We start from the raw sequence: 12,409 nt of genomic DNA on the forward strand, positions 1-12,409 counted from the left end.
TTACATTTTTAATTTAATTTTTAAAATGTTAATTTCTTTAAAGTTAAAAGTTTTAGAATTTCTTTTAAAAAGTCAGCAGAGAAATTTCTTTAGACTTTTTATTTGAAAAATATTTTTTTAATTTACAAACTTTTTAGGAGAATTTCATACACGAATTATTCCAGCACCACATCCTTCACCCAGGTGTCCACTTCTTTCTACCATTGTCCCAGGGTTCTTCTTTCACCCTCTCCAACCCCGTGATCAACTTCCTGTTGAGAGAGATCATTCTGTGTCTGTTTCTCTCCTTCTAGCTGATTTTATTCCACATGGCATTCTCCAGCTCCAGCCACATGGCAGCAAAGGCAGTGTACATTTTTGACGGGAGTATCATAGGTGTCACATTTAGTGCCATAGGCCAGTCAGGATGATTTCCAAAAACAAACCACACCAACTTATTTAAACAGAGAATTTCATAGAAGGAATTAGCAGATAACTGAAACAGCAAGGTGAGAATTCAATGTGCAGCCAAGATAGAAATTACAAAAACTGTCAGTCAAGGAGAGCCAGGCAGGATTCTTACTATCCAGATATTTTAAAGAAGGATTTGTGGCACTGAAACTGTGCTGGGAATAGGCCAGGTGCCATTTCTGTAAGCGTGGGGAACGATTGCAAGGTGAAGCATATTGTGAATGTGGTCAAGAACTTCAGGTGTCCCTCCAACCTAGGAAGGAGTATAAGACACAGATAGGAGAGATGATTTGGCCTGTCTTCTAAAGCAAAGTTGTGTTGGGTTAAGACTGGTTGTCATCAGAAAGTGAGCCACGAACTCCTGTGAACCACTTCACAGAGGGAGGATTTATTGTATTTAAACAATCCCAAGTAATTCACTTCAGGTTGAGAATTTCATACTGAACAGAGCTGCCACCCCAGCTAAATCAAACTCATGAGTGAGAATGTAATGTGGCCTCAAGTATGGCATTGAGATTTTGCTTGTTACCTGGCAAGCATGTGAGGTGAGCACGATAGCTACAATACTTTGGAAACACAGTGAGTATGGCAAGAGTGATTTCATCTAGCAACTCAGGCTCAGACAGAGTTGCTTCTTGCTCTAGCACCCATAAAGTGCTGTGGGGATAGTTTCAAGTCCAGAGAGTTTCTGCCTCCAGAGAGGAACTTGAAATACCCAAATACTATAGTTTTTCTGCTTTCTATGGCATCTACTTCTGTCCTGAACACAACCAAGTCTCTTCTCCAGGGATGAAACAGATTGAAATGGAAGTGGGCAAGTTAATTGCTTCACAGATGCCTTATCAAATGAACAACAATTAGCACTTTTTCATATGCCTATTGGCCACCCATATGACTTTCTGGAAATGTCTGTTCACCTTTTCATTCCATTTATGGAGGTCATTAGATATTTTGTGGTTGAATTTTGTGAGTATTGTATAGATCTTGGAGATCAACCCTTTATCTACTGTACTGTGTTACTGCGCAGACCTGAAATATGGATTAAGCATTTGAGGAGGGAGGTACAAGGAATCAAAATGAGGACCTCAAACATGCAAGACATAAGCTCTGCCACTGAGCCACATTCCTAGTCCAACACACCTTTTTATAAATGTATTTTCGGGATCAAGAGAGATAATATAGGAGTGAGCCTTGCATGAGGTGGTCTCATTTGGTTTTTCCCAATAGGGAAGAAAATTTGTAACACTCTCCAAAGGTATTATCTAATACACATCTCCCTTCTAATTTTCTCTTAGTTAGACTAGAGGAAGTGTTTGATACTCATGGAACCGGTTTTGCTGCCTCTTGATGAGCCTTTAGGTATGGGCCTCGAAGAAGCTCACTTCATAATCTGATAAAGTTAAACCTATATTTTCTTCAGTTGTATCAGACACATCGTAGGCACCATTTAAGATCTTTGTGGCCTCACCTGTTGTATCCATAACCTAGCAAACCACTCCAAAACACGAAAGTTTAAAATAATAAACCATTTTTATTTGCTCATTATGCAATAAATTTGAGTTGGGCTTAGTAAGGCAGCTCATCTTCCGATTTTACAGTGTTATTCATAGCAGCCAGATTTGAGGCCGTTTGTAGACCCAACCAGGGTCTGCACTCACTAAATTGCCTCAGATCTGCAGGGTATTATCTAAAAGCTGAAACATGAACTGAACCTTTAATGAGCCATTCAATTAAGCCTTCAGCTTTTGTGTGATGACACACTTGATGAAACCAGAGGTTCTCGTGTTCATGTGGCATGGGACCATTGGTTTTAGACAGTGCTGTAGGAATAGCACATTAATAGATGAGCATTTTGTAAACTCTTGAATGGTGGCATTGGTGGGGGAGGCTGTGATAGGAAAGCCAAACTCAATTTTAAAAGTCTGAATCAGTTCTGGAAAGAATGAATTACTGTTTGTGCCGGATCGGTGGCACAGTGGTAGGGCATTTGCCTTGCATGAGGCTGACCTAGGATAGATGGTGGTTAGATCCCCTGGCATCCTATATGGGTCCCCAAGCCAGGAGGCCAGGAGTGATTTCTGATCGCATAGCCAGGAGTAACCCCTGAACGTTAGCTGGTGTGGCCCAAAAACCAAAAAAAAAAAAAAAAGGAATGAATTACTGTCATACAGACATACATATCCCATGTACAAGGGCAGTAAAGTATTCAATTTACCCGAAGACCTAGGACTCTTTGAAGCATGATGTCAAACTGTGGCCCACTGTTAGATTATGTAGCTAATGTGCTGGCTAGTAGTAGCTAGTTAAGCCTTGCAAAGAGGGAACCCTGACTGGTTCTAGAGGGAAACCTCTGTTCCTTTGATTGGAGCCCTTACTTTCCCTTGTATTGAGCAAGCTTTTAAGACAACTCATCTGTTACTTGATAACAGACCACCTGGGTTTGGTGTACCAACTGTTCCTTGTGTCTAAGATTAAGGCTCTGAAATATTACTATGAAAAGTTGAAGTTGAGTGAAGCCATTCTTCTGGGAGAAGGGTGGTCCCTGGTTCCAGTTAGCTTTTACATGAAAGTCCACATGAGTTCTTAGGCTCACTTTCAGACAAATGAGCTTCTTACACTAAAATATCTTATCTAAATCCCATTACGTTTTTCCTCCTATGTAGATCTCTGGATTGATTTTTCCCTTGTAATTTGGTGATTCTCAACAAGAAAGAAGTTCTCATAATCTAAGTTTTTCATTATACTATACCTAATTTTACTTCCCACCTAGATTTTATTTAACACTTGACCCTGTGTTTATTAGTGCCCTAGTTAGTGCCTTCTGAACTTGCTGAAGGACTACATATACTAGTTTTCCCTATTGTAACCACACAGGACAATGAGATATCATTCCCATACCAAGAGAAAAAAATACATAAACTAAGATTAAATAAATTAAGGAGATTAAGTAAATACAGATTAGTGACCTATCACCCCAACCCTCAGACTTGGGAGTTGTGTATTTAGTGATGGGTAATGAGTTTAAGCTTCTAAATCATGTCTCACCTATAGACACTGGAACTCTTTTTAAACGAAGTCAGAACAAAATGTTGGATCATTCCCTGAACTGATTTGATATAGTATATCAGGTGGGCCTGAGTGATAGCACAGTCTGTAGAGCATTGTCTTGCACGTGGCCAATCCATGTTTGATGCCTGGCATTCTGTTTGGTTCCCAAAGCCTGTCATAAGTAATTTCTGAGTGCAGCTCCAGGAATAACCCCTGAGCACTTCCTGTGGCCCCCCCAAAAGAAATAGTACACCAGCAACACCAGTTGCTGACCAGAATCAACCCTTTCATTTGGGGGAGCACACCTAGCAATGCTCAGGGGTTACTCCTTGCTCTGTACATAGGAATCACTCCTGGTGGTTCTCTGGAGACCATATAAAATGCTGAAGATCAATCCTGGGTAGGCCACATGCAAAGTAGGTGCCCTCCCCATTGTACTATTACTTGGGCTCCCAGAATCAACCCTTTCACTTCCTTCTTTTACCTTTCTAGTCCTGCTCTTTACCACCTCTGTCCTCACTGCTTACCTAGCCACTTGCTTGTCTATACCCAGGCTGTTATCTCAGAAGTGATAACAGATCTCTCAGAAGAAAACATAAAGTGGTTTGGAGAGATCTCAGTGGCAAAAGTACCTGCTTTGTGGCCAGGAAGCCACATCCCTGACACGATACCTGTGAGATCCTAGCAGTTCTCTTATGAAATCCCAGGCACCACAACTAAGTGTGCAAGGACTACAAACAGGCAAACATGCAATCTTCTGGTTGCTTATTTTCTCAACTCTCCACTTGAAATAAATACATACAGATTTCATTTTGAATAAAAAAAGTCTAAAATGACCTAACAAGGTGCCTTTTCCATTGATTCAGTGGAAATTTTGGGACAACACAGAAAAGGAAAATACCATATTGGTGAAAGTTGACAGAAAAGAGTGACAGGGGTAGATAAGTTAGAAAATATTCATAAATTTATGGAGTGAACTTCTAAAATAATAGCAAGTGTGGAGAGCATTTGGAATAGATACTGCACTGCTCCAAGAGAAGCTGGATGGGGCCAGAGTGATAGCACAGTGGTTGGACATTTGCCTTGCACGCAGTTGACCCAGTATGGACCTGGCATTCCATATGGTCCCCCAAGCCAGGAGCGATTTCTGAGCGAATAGCCAGAAGTAAACCCTGAGCATCACCAGGTGTGGCCCAAAAAGAGCGAGAAAGAAAGAGTGAGATGAGAGAGAGTGAGTGAGTGAGAGAGAGAGAGAGAGAGAGAGAGAGAGAGAGAGAGAGAGAGAGAGAGAGAGAGAGAAGAGAGAATCTGGACATCCTCTGTAGGCCCTGTTTGCTGGGGCTATGGGTTTCAGACAGCCACACATTTGTCAGTCACTAGTAATTAATTGCCTTTCTTTTAGAGCTCTTTCTCACGAAGGCTATGCTATCTTCAAATAGGTGGTCCACTGCCAATGATTGTCATTCTCAAAACTAATTTGGCATAATTACAAGGAATAATTTCAACTTCAGAGCTCCCACAGAGAGGCTGCAGCCCTCATTGCACTCACCATGGATCAGTGTCTCCATGTTCAGCTGCCTTTTAGGTGTTTGTTTTCTATCTAAGAGCATTTCTGGATATGTCCTAAGTTCTTCATCTTAAAATCTATTCCAGAGAATCTAAATTAAGATCTCTGTATAGTAAACCTATGTATTTGGGACTGAGTTTTATTGCCTAGCATTTATGAGCTTTCTAGTAACTTTCCCAGGTTTCCCTTGATGGGATGGAGGAAACTGCTCTCCTCTTGAAGTGTGCCTCTGGTGAAATTGCCTTGCCCCCAATCCCTATGGAAATTACATTGCTGTGAGCAATCAACTTTAATTCCTCCAACCACAGTAATTGGTTCAAGGGGTGGGCATATAAACTTTGCAGAAAAAAAATCAAGTACAATGATATTTTTGCTGGGACATCCAGGGAAGACACATTTACTTCCTGGAGACAATGTCAGATTGGGAGTTGCTATAGTTGTTATGACTGCAGTCTAAATAATGTGACTTACCCAACAGAAGTAACATGGAAAGAGAAAGAGAGAACTATGGCCAGTGAATTTAAGCAGAAATTATATATTCTGTATCTGAGTATAAAGTTTAAGAAGAACACTAGTATTCTGGCTTCACTTTTTCCACTCCAATTACATAAACATGGTTTGAGTGAGAAAAAATTAGCCTGTGAAGGGCCTGGAGAAATAGTACAGTGGGTAGCGTGTTTGCCTTCATGAGACTGACCTGGGTTTGATCCCTTGCGTCTAATATGGTTCCCTGAACACTGCCAAGAGTATATCCTAAGGGCAGAGCCAGAAGTAAACGCTGACAAGCACTGATAGATCAATGAGATCAATGATCTATGATCATTATATTATAGATCAATGATCTATAATTGATCTCATGAGATCAATGATAAATAGATCAATAGATCAATGAGAATTAAGAATCATATGATTCTTATATGATCATTATATTATAGATCAATGATCTATAATTGATCTCATGAGATCAATGATCAATAGATCAATAGATTAATGAGAATTAAGAATCATAGGTTCCTGAAAATAATCTAGCAAAATATGATATATTTCTGAAGATTATTTTATTGTACTATGTACTCTGACTTATAGATCATTCTCCTAATAGTGGACATTTAGGTGGTCTTCAATGTTCTATGACTATTAATAATGTCAAAAGGGATATCTTTCTGCAAATTTTATGCTGATATTTCTTTTTTTGATATAATTTTTATTTTCACCAAAGTGGCTTACATATCTTTCACAGTAATATTTTAGGTACATATTAACAATGTGTCAGGGGAATTCCCATCACCAAAGTTGTCCTCCCTCAACCCTCGTTCGCATCTTTCATCCCATATCCCCCACCCTCAACCCCTGAGCTGCTAGTATAGGTGGTCCCCTCTGTGTCTAGCTTACTACTTAGTGATCATACAACTGTTTGGTTTTAATAACCTCCACTCTTTCCCCTTCTATTTGAGAGGCAGTACTAGATAGTTCAAGTTATGTGGTTTTGTTTGAAGAAAAGAAGAGTAATCAAATGGGGTAAAAAATCAAATAAGCCAAAAATGGGTGGAGTGCTTTTAGAAGCTCTCAACCTCAGTTTGAGAGAGAAAAGGGAAAAAGGAAGTGAAACACCACAACCATACAAAAGGAGATCTCACATTAAAAAAAATCAAAAAAATCCAGTGAGCACTACAGCAATAAAGACAAGCACCACATAATAACCACGGTCCTGAAATGAAGACATAACGGAGTACAAAAATGAAAAAGGAAAAAAAATTGGAGACAATAACTTCAATATCCAAACCCAAACAAAGAGATCAAAAATATAAATAAATAGTTAAATAAATAAGAAAAAGATTATTTTGTGCTGTTTTTTTTTTCCCTGCATAGGCATAGTAAATATCGGGGACATTAGATAGGGAATTCCCTTGGCCTAAAAGTTACAGGGTTTCTCATTTGAAGTAAACTGTCATGGGAATAACTATAGACTCCTTGCCTGTTCATTTACTCTCCCCTCAGTGCTTTTGTGGTGTATGGAAGGCTTCAGTATGCTGATATTTCTATAAAATATTTTTTAAGTGACATTAGGGTAGAAAATTGGTGGGCTTGATAATTCATGGTCATTGTTATTGTTCTTTTTAGGTGTACTGTGTATGGATAAAGTCAAGTTTCAACAACAACAACAACAACAACAAAACCTATTGAAGCCACACTTGTATTTTAAAAGAGGGAAATAAAACAGGAAATTGACTTTAGAAGTATTAAAGAAGCTAAGAAGTTCATGGTGGTGGGGATGAAGGACACTTGGGATATTGGTGATGGGAATGTTGCACTGATGAAGGGTTTTATATATATAATATATTTATTATATATTTATAAATATACAATTATACAATATATTTATAAATATATTATATAATATAACATAAATATTATTATATATTTATATATAGATATATAAATATTATATATTTATAAATACATAGAATATATTTATAAATATATAAATTTATAAATATATATAATATATATAAATATATAATATAACTATATATTATATATTTATAAATATATATTATATGTAATATATTTATTATATATTTATAAATATATAAGTATATATAATATATATTTAAAAATATATAAAATTTATAAATATATATAAATTGATATAAATTATATAAATATATAAATACATAAACATTTTATTATATATTTATGAATATATAAATTTATAAATATATATAGTTTATATTTATTTATAAATATATAAATTTTATATAAATTATATAAATACATAAATTCCTCAAGCTCTTGCCTTTCTAGTAATAGAAGCCATCACATTCCCCTTTTATGGCCCAGAAGAATGTTGTTTGGAGGGTTGGGGGTGCCACCCAAGTGTAAGTTTACCACAAACAGGCCCTTTCTATTGAGAATGTCATCTTTACCATCAGTATAGAGAATATTCTCTCCTTGTTATGTGAAAGCTCTTCTTGGCACTTCAGATGGGGATTTAGTACCCAGATTTCTTTTCTTTAATATTTTGTTTTGTTTTTGGGCCACACCCGGTGACACTCAGGGGTTACTCCTGGCTATGCGCTCAGAAATCTTTCCTGGCTTGGGGGACCATATGGGACACTGGTAATCGAACCCAGGTCTGTCCAGATTTCTTTTGCAGAATTTGGACACAGCATAATAACTATAGCTCCCCCATGTATGATATTAATTATTTTACCTTCACTAACTAGTCTTATATTGTTTTTGATTCCTTAACTTGTCCAGTCAGAGAAGAATCCTGAGGGTAGGGGATTTTCCCTGTGCCCCTATAAACTCTTCCAGACAGATTCTCATGCTGTTTCACTGTTTTCTGTTAGGACTCAGTTCCCCCTCATTCTACTTGAAGACTGCCTTGTTAAGCTCTTCTTACTAGACTTAGGTGGGGACCTGTCATCCCCATTAGAATGTTGTTTATATATATAATAAAAAAGAATAGATAAGGCCTCCCTCCCAATGCTTACCACAGGCCATGTTCTTTATACTGACTTATAGAAGAGGAGGTACAGTAAATGCTCCCCATGTACACCTCAAACCTTGCCTGGTCTGTATTGTGAATGGGGGGACAAAAAATAAAATAAAATAAATAAAAACAGAGACTGATTGGCAAACACCTGATAAATACCGGAGCTCAATTTTCAGATTGGAAGAACACATGGACAAGATAGTATTCAGTTCAGAAACAGAGCTGCCTAAAAGAAATTAGAACTATGAATGCACCTGTCCACTGAGACCAGACTACAAGTATCTAGGGCTGTCAAGGGAGATTGGGTTTGCAAAGGCCCAAACTACAGAAGAGATACTTTAAGAGCCAGGAAAGGGAATGAAAAATACTGCTGCAAGTGATCTTCATGGCTACACCTACCAAAAGCCAAAGAAAAAACAATCCTGGGAAATTCATTTCCTATGCTAGTGAGTAGAAAAGGGAAAGAGAAAGCCAGTAAGGAATCTCTCAAACTGAACAGTATGGAATGAGTCACTTCTAGACTTTCGTTCTTGTTTTGTTTTGTTGGGGCCACACCTGGTGACGCTCAGGGATTACTCCTAGTTATGCGCTCAGAAATTGCTCCTGGCTTGGGGGACCATATGGGACACCGGGGGATCAAAACTGTGGTTTGTCCTTGGTCAGCCGTGTGCAAGGCATCACCCTACTGCTGCGCAACCACTCTGGCCTCACTTCTAGACTTTATAATGTTGCTGTCATATATGTTCTTTGAGCATGGAGGCAATATAATTTTGTTGTTGAGAAAAATAACGCTGGGCCATTGAGTTGAGAAGAATGAGCTTAGCATATGAGAAGCTGAGTTAGATTCCCAGTATGGCATACTCTGCCTCACAGCCTTACTCTCCTTTTATAAAGCTGGATTTGGCCCCTACCAAAACAAAAATAAAAGCAAATAAAACAGAAGAGAAAATATGGACTCTGAAGTTGGCTGCCACTAGTTTGGAAATTCTGCTGTAAATACTTCCCTTGGATGAATTGCTTAACCTCTTCAAATCATAGTTTCTCATATATAATGTGAAGATTAAATTAATAAAAACATTTAGCATAGTGCCTAGCATGAAATATATTTTCAATAGACAGTAGCTAATAGATTTATTCAGCATAATATGCAGATTCCTGCAGTTTGATTCCCAGTACTCCATAGGGCCCCTGAACCCCATCAGAAATTATTTTTGAACACAGATCTAGGAGTAAGGCCTTTGGAAGTGGTAGGTGTGGCCCAACACCCTACTGATGTGTAAAATAGGATACATTTGACAATGTCTGGAGAAAATTTTTTTGTGGTTTCTTTTTTTTGAGGGGGCACACTCAACAGTGTTTAGGTTTTACTCCTGGCTCTGTGCTCAGGGAATCACTCCTGCCAGGAGAAGGAATCTCCTTGGGGGAATCCTTGAGGGAATCTTATGGGTTGTGGGGGATTGAATATGGGTCAGCCACATGTAAGGTAAGTGCTGTACCTGTTGTACCATCTCTCCAGCTCCTGGGGACAAGTTTTAGTTGTCCAATGTAGGTTACATTTGACATTTAGTGAGCAGAGGCTAGGGACACTAATAACCACCTAAAAGTGCACAGAAGTGTATTCTGCCAGCAAAGAACTAGTTAATTTAGGGGTGTGAGAGATAGTACAGAGATTGAGGCACAAGGTCAACTCTGATTCAATCTTTGTCAGTACATATGGCTCCCCTAAACTCCACTAGCACAGAGTAAGGATTGGTCCCTGAACTCCACTGATATCGACCAAACCCCTTCTCCTTTCAATTCCTATTATTATAAAAAGCAGCAAACATGTTCGAGTAAAATTGTTGGCCTCTTGTTATTTTGCTCTGCTGACAACACAAACATCTATGCATACCCCTCTCACACATGGAACCTGCCCATAATCAAGGGAGTGAACTCCCTATTATAATCTCATTGCTACATAAATCTCCAAAGTCCAGGATATCGAACAGATATATGATCCCCTGAGTCAGGTTTGGATTCATCTCCTTGTGATCCTAGAGTCTATTAAAAATAAGAAAACAACTTAAGTGACCATCAGCATCATAATGGTGGAGTAGGAGCTGAGTCACAAGAGAAAAAAACTTCCTCAAAGTAGTGGAATGCTGCAGCCATCATCAGTTTATGTCAATCATTTGTTGCTACCGAGTGTGTGTGTGTATGTGTGTGTGTGTGTGTGTGTGTGGTCAGACTGGTACTATGCTGGGGGTCCATTTGTTGCCTGTTGCAACAATTTCATGGTAATCATTTAATCCCACTAGCTTTGAAATACAAAAGCTCTTTATCCATTCCTCAGATTGAATTCCTTAGCTCATCTGACAGCCTTTAGTTCTGCTCTCTTCAAGGAACTCTCTGCCATTGTTTTCTGTGGCTCTTGTGGTTCATTTCCTTGATTTTTGTGGCTGCATGTGTAGAGGATCTTAGCAATTTCTCGGTTTTCATGACCTGTTTCCTGCTGAGCAGTCTGGGGGTTCAAAAACTTCTCTTGGAAGCCCTAATCATCACAAACCTATGCAAGCCCGGTTTTTGGTTTCTTCAGGCTTTGGAATTCCCTCTAACAATAAATCTCTGGTCTATTTGTGGCGTGTTAATTACACATAGAAGTAACCACAGTCCATCATCTTGGAGGGGCCTGAACCAGAGTAACCCCAGAATCCCAGAATTGGTTTCATTGTGCCCTGCTCTGGCGTGCGGAGAGAGGAAACCCTGTAGGCTGGTAAACTCTGGCCCTTGCCTTAGTCTTTTTACCCTACCCCCAGTGAATCCATCTGAATTCCTCAAGCTCTTGCCTTTCTAGTAATAGAAGCCATCACATTCCCCTTTTATGGCCCAGAAGAATGTTGTTTGGAGGGTTGGGGGTGCCACCCAAGTGTAAGTTTACCACAAACAGGCCCTTTCTATTGAGAATGTCATCTTTACCATCAGTATAGAGAATATTCTCTCCTTGTTATGTGAAAGCTCTTCTTGGCACTTCAGATGGGGATTTAGTACCCAGATTTCTTTTCTTTAATATTTTGTTTTGTTTTTGGGCCACACCCGGTGACACTCAGGGGTTACTCCTGGCTATGCGCTCAGAAATCTTTCCTGGCTTGGGGGACCATATGGGACACTGGTAATCGAACCCAGGTCTGTCCAGATTTCTTTTGCAGAATTTGGACACAGCATAATAACTATAGCTCCCCCATGTATGATTTTAGTGATTTTTACTTTCACTAACTAGTCTTATATTGTTTTTGATTCCTTAACTTGTCCAGTCAGAGAAGAATCCTGAGGGTAGGGGATTTTCCCTGTGCCCCTATAAACTCTTCCAGACAGATTCTCATGCTGTTTCACTGTTTTCTGTAAGGACTCAGTTTCCCCTCATTCTACTTGAAGACTGCCTTGTTAAGCTCTTCTTATTAGACTTGGGTGGGGACTTGTCATCCCCTTTAGAATGTTGTTTCTCTGCTCTGTCTCTCATTAACTGGTCAAGAAGGATGATGCTGAGGGACCACAGTAGTATCTCTTGCCAAGTCATTTCTTTTTTAGCAGCCTCCTTAAAATGCCAAAGTGTACATTTGCCAAAATAGCCAGAGTTTTAAATTGTGTGGGGCTCTGAAATCACCGGCGGCAAGCAAAGAATGACTTTTGACAGAGCTCTGTTCTCTTCCATTTTTGGTTTCTGTCTGGCTAGTCTGACTAGGGTCCATCCCTCTGTAGGATGTTGCTAAAAGTAGCAAGAAGCAGCAGACGCTGCACAATATTATAAATCTTTCTTATTTACCCCAATGCTATGGCTCTGGATGCCTCTGAGCTGCTCTGCAGCGTCT

General features: G+C 39.1%; 1 pseudogene; it reads left to right on the forward strand.

The window, feature by feature from the left end:
• Positions 1–8,545: 8,545 nt before the first annotated feature.
• Positions 8,546–8,669, forward strand: LOC125999885 (uncharacterized; annotated as a pseudogene).
• Positions 8,670–12,409: the final 3,740 nt, after the last annotated feature.

The sequence above is a fragment of the Suncus etruscus genome, chromosome X, assembly GCF_024139225.1.
Source record: "Suncus etruscus isolate mSunEtr1 chromosome X, mSunEtr1.pri.cur, whole genome shotgun sequence".
Taxonomy (NCBI): Eukaryota; Metazoa; Chordata; class Mammalia; order Eulipotyphla; family Soricidae; genus Suncus; species Suncus etruscus.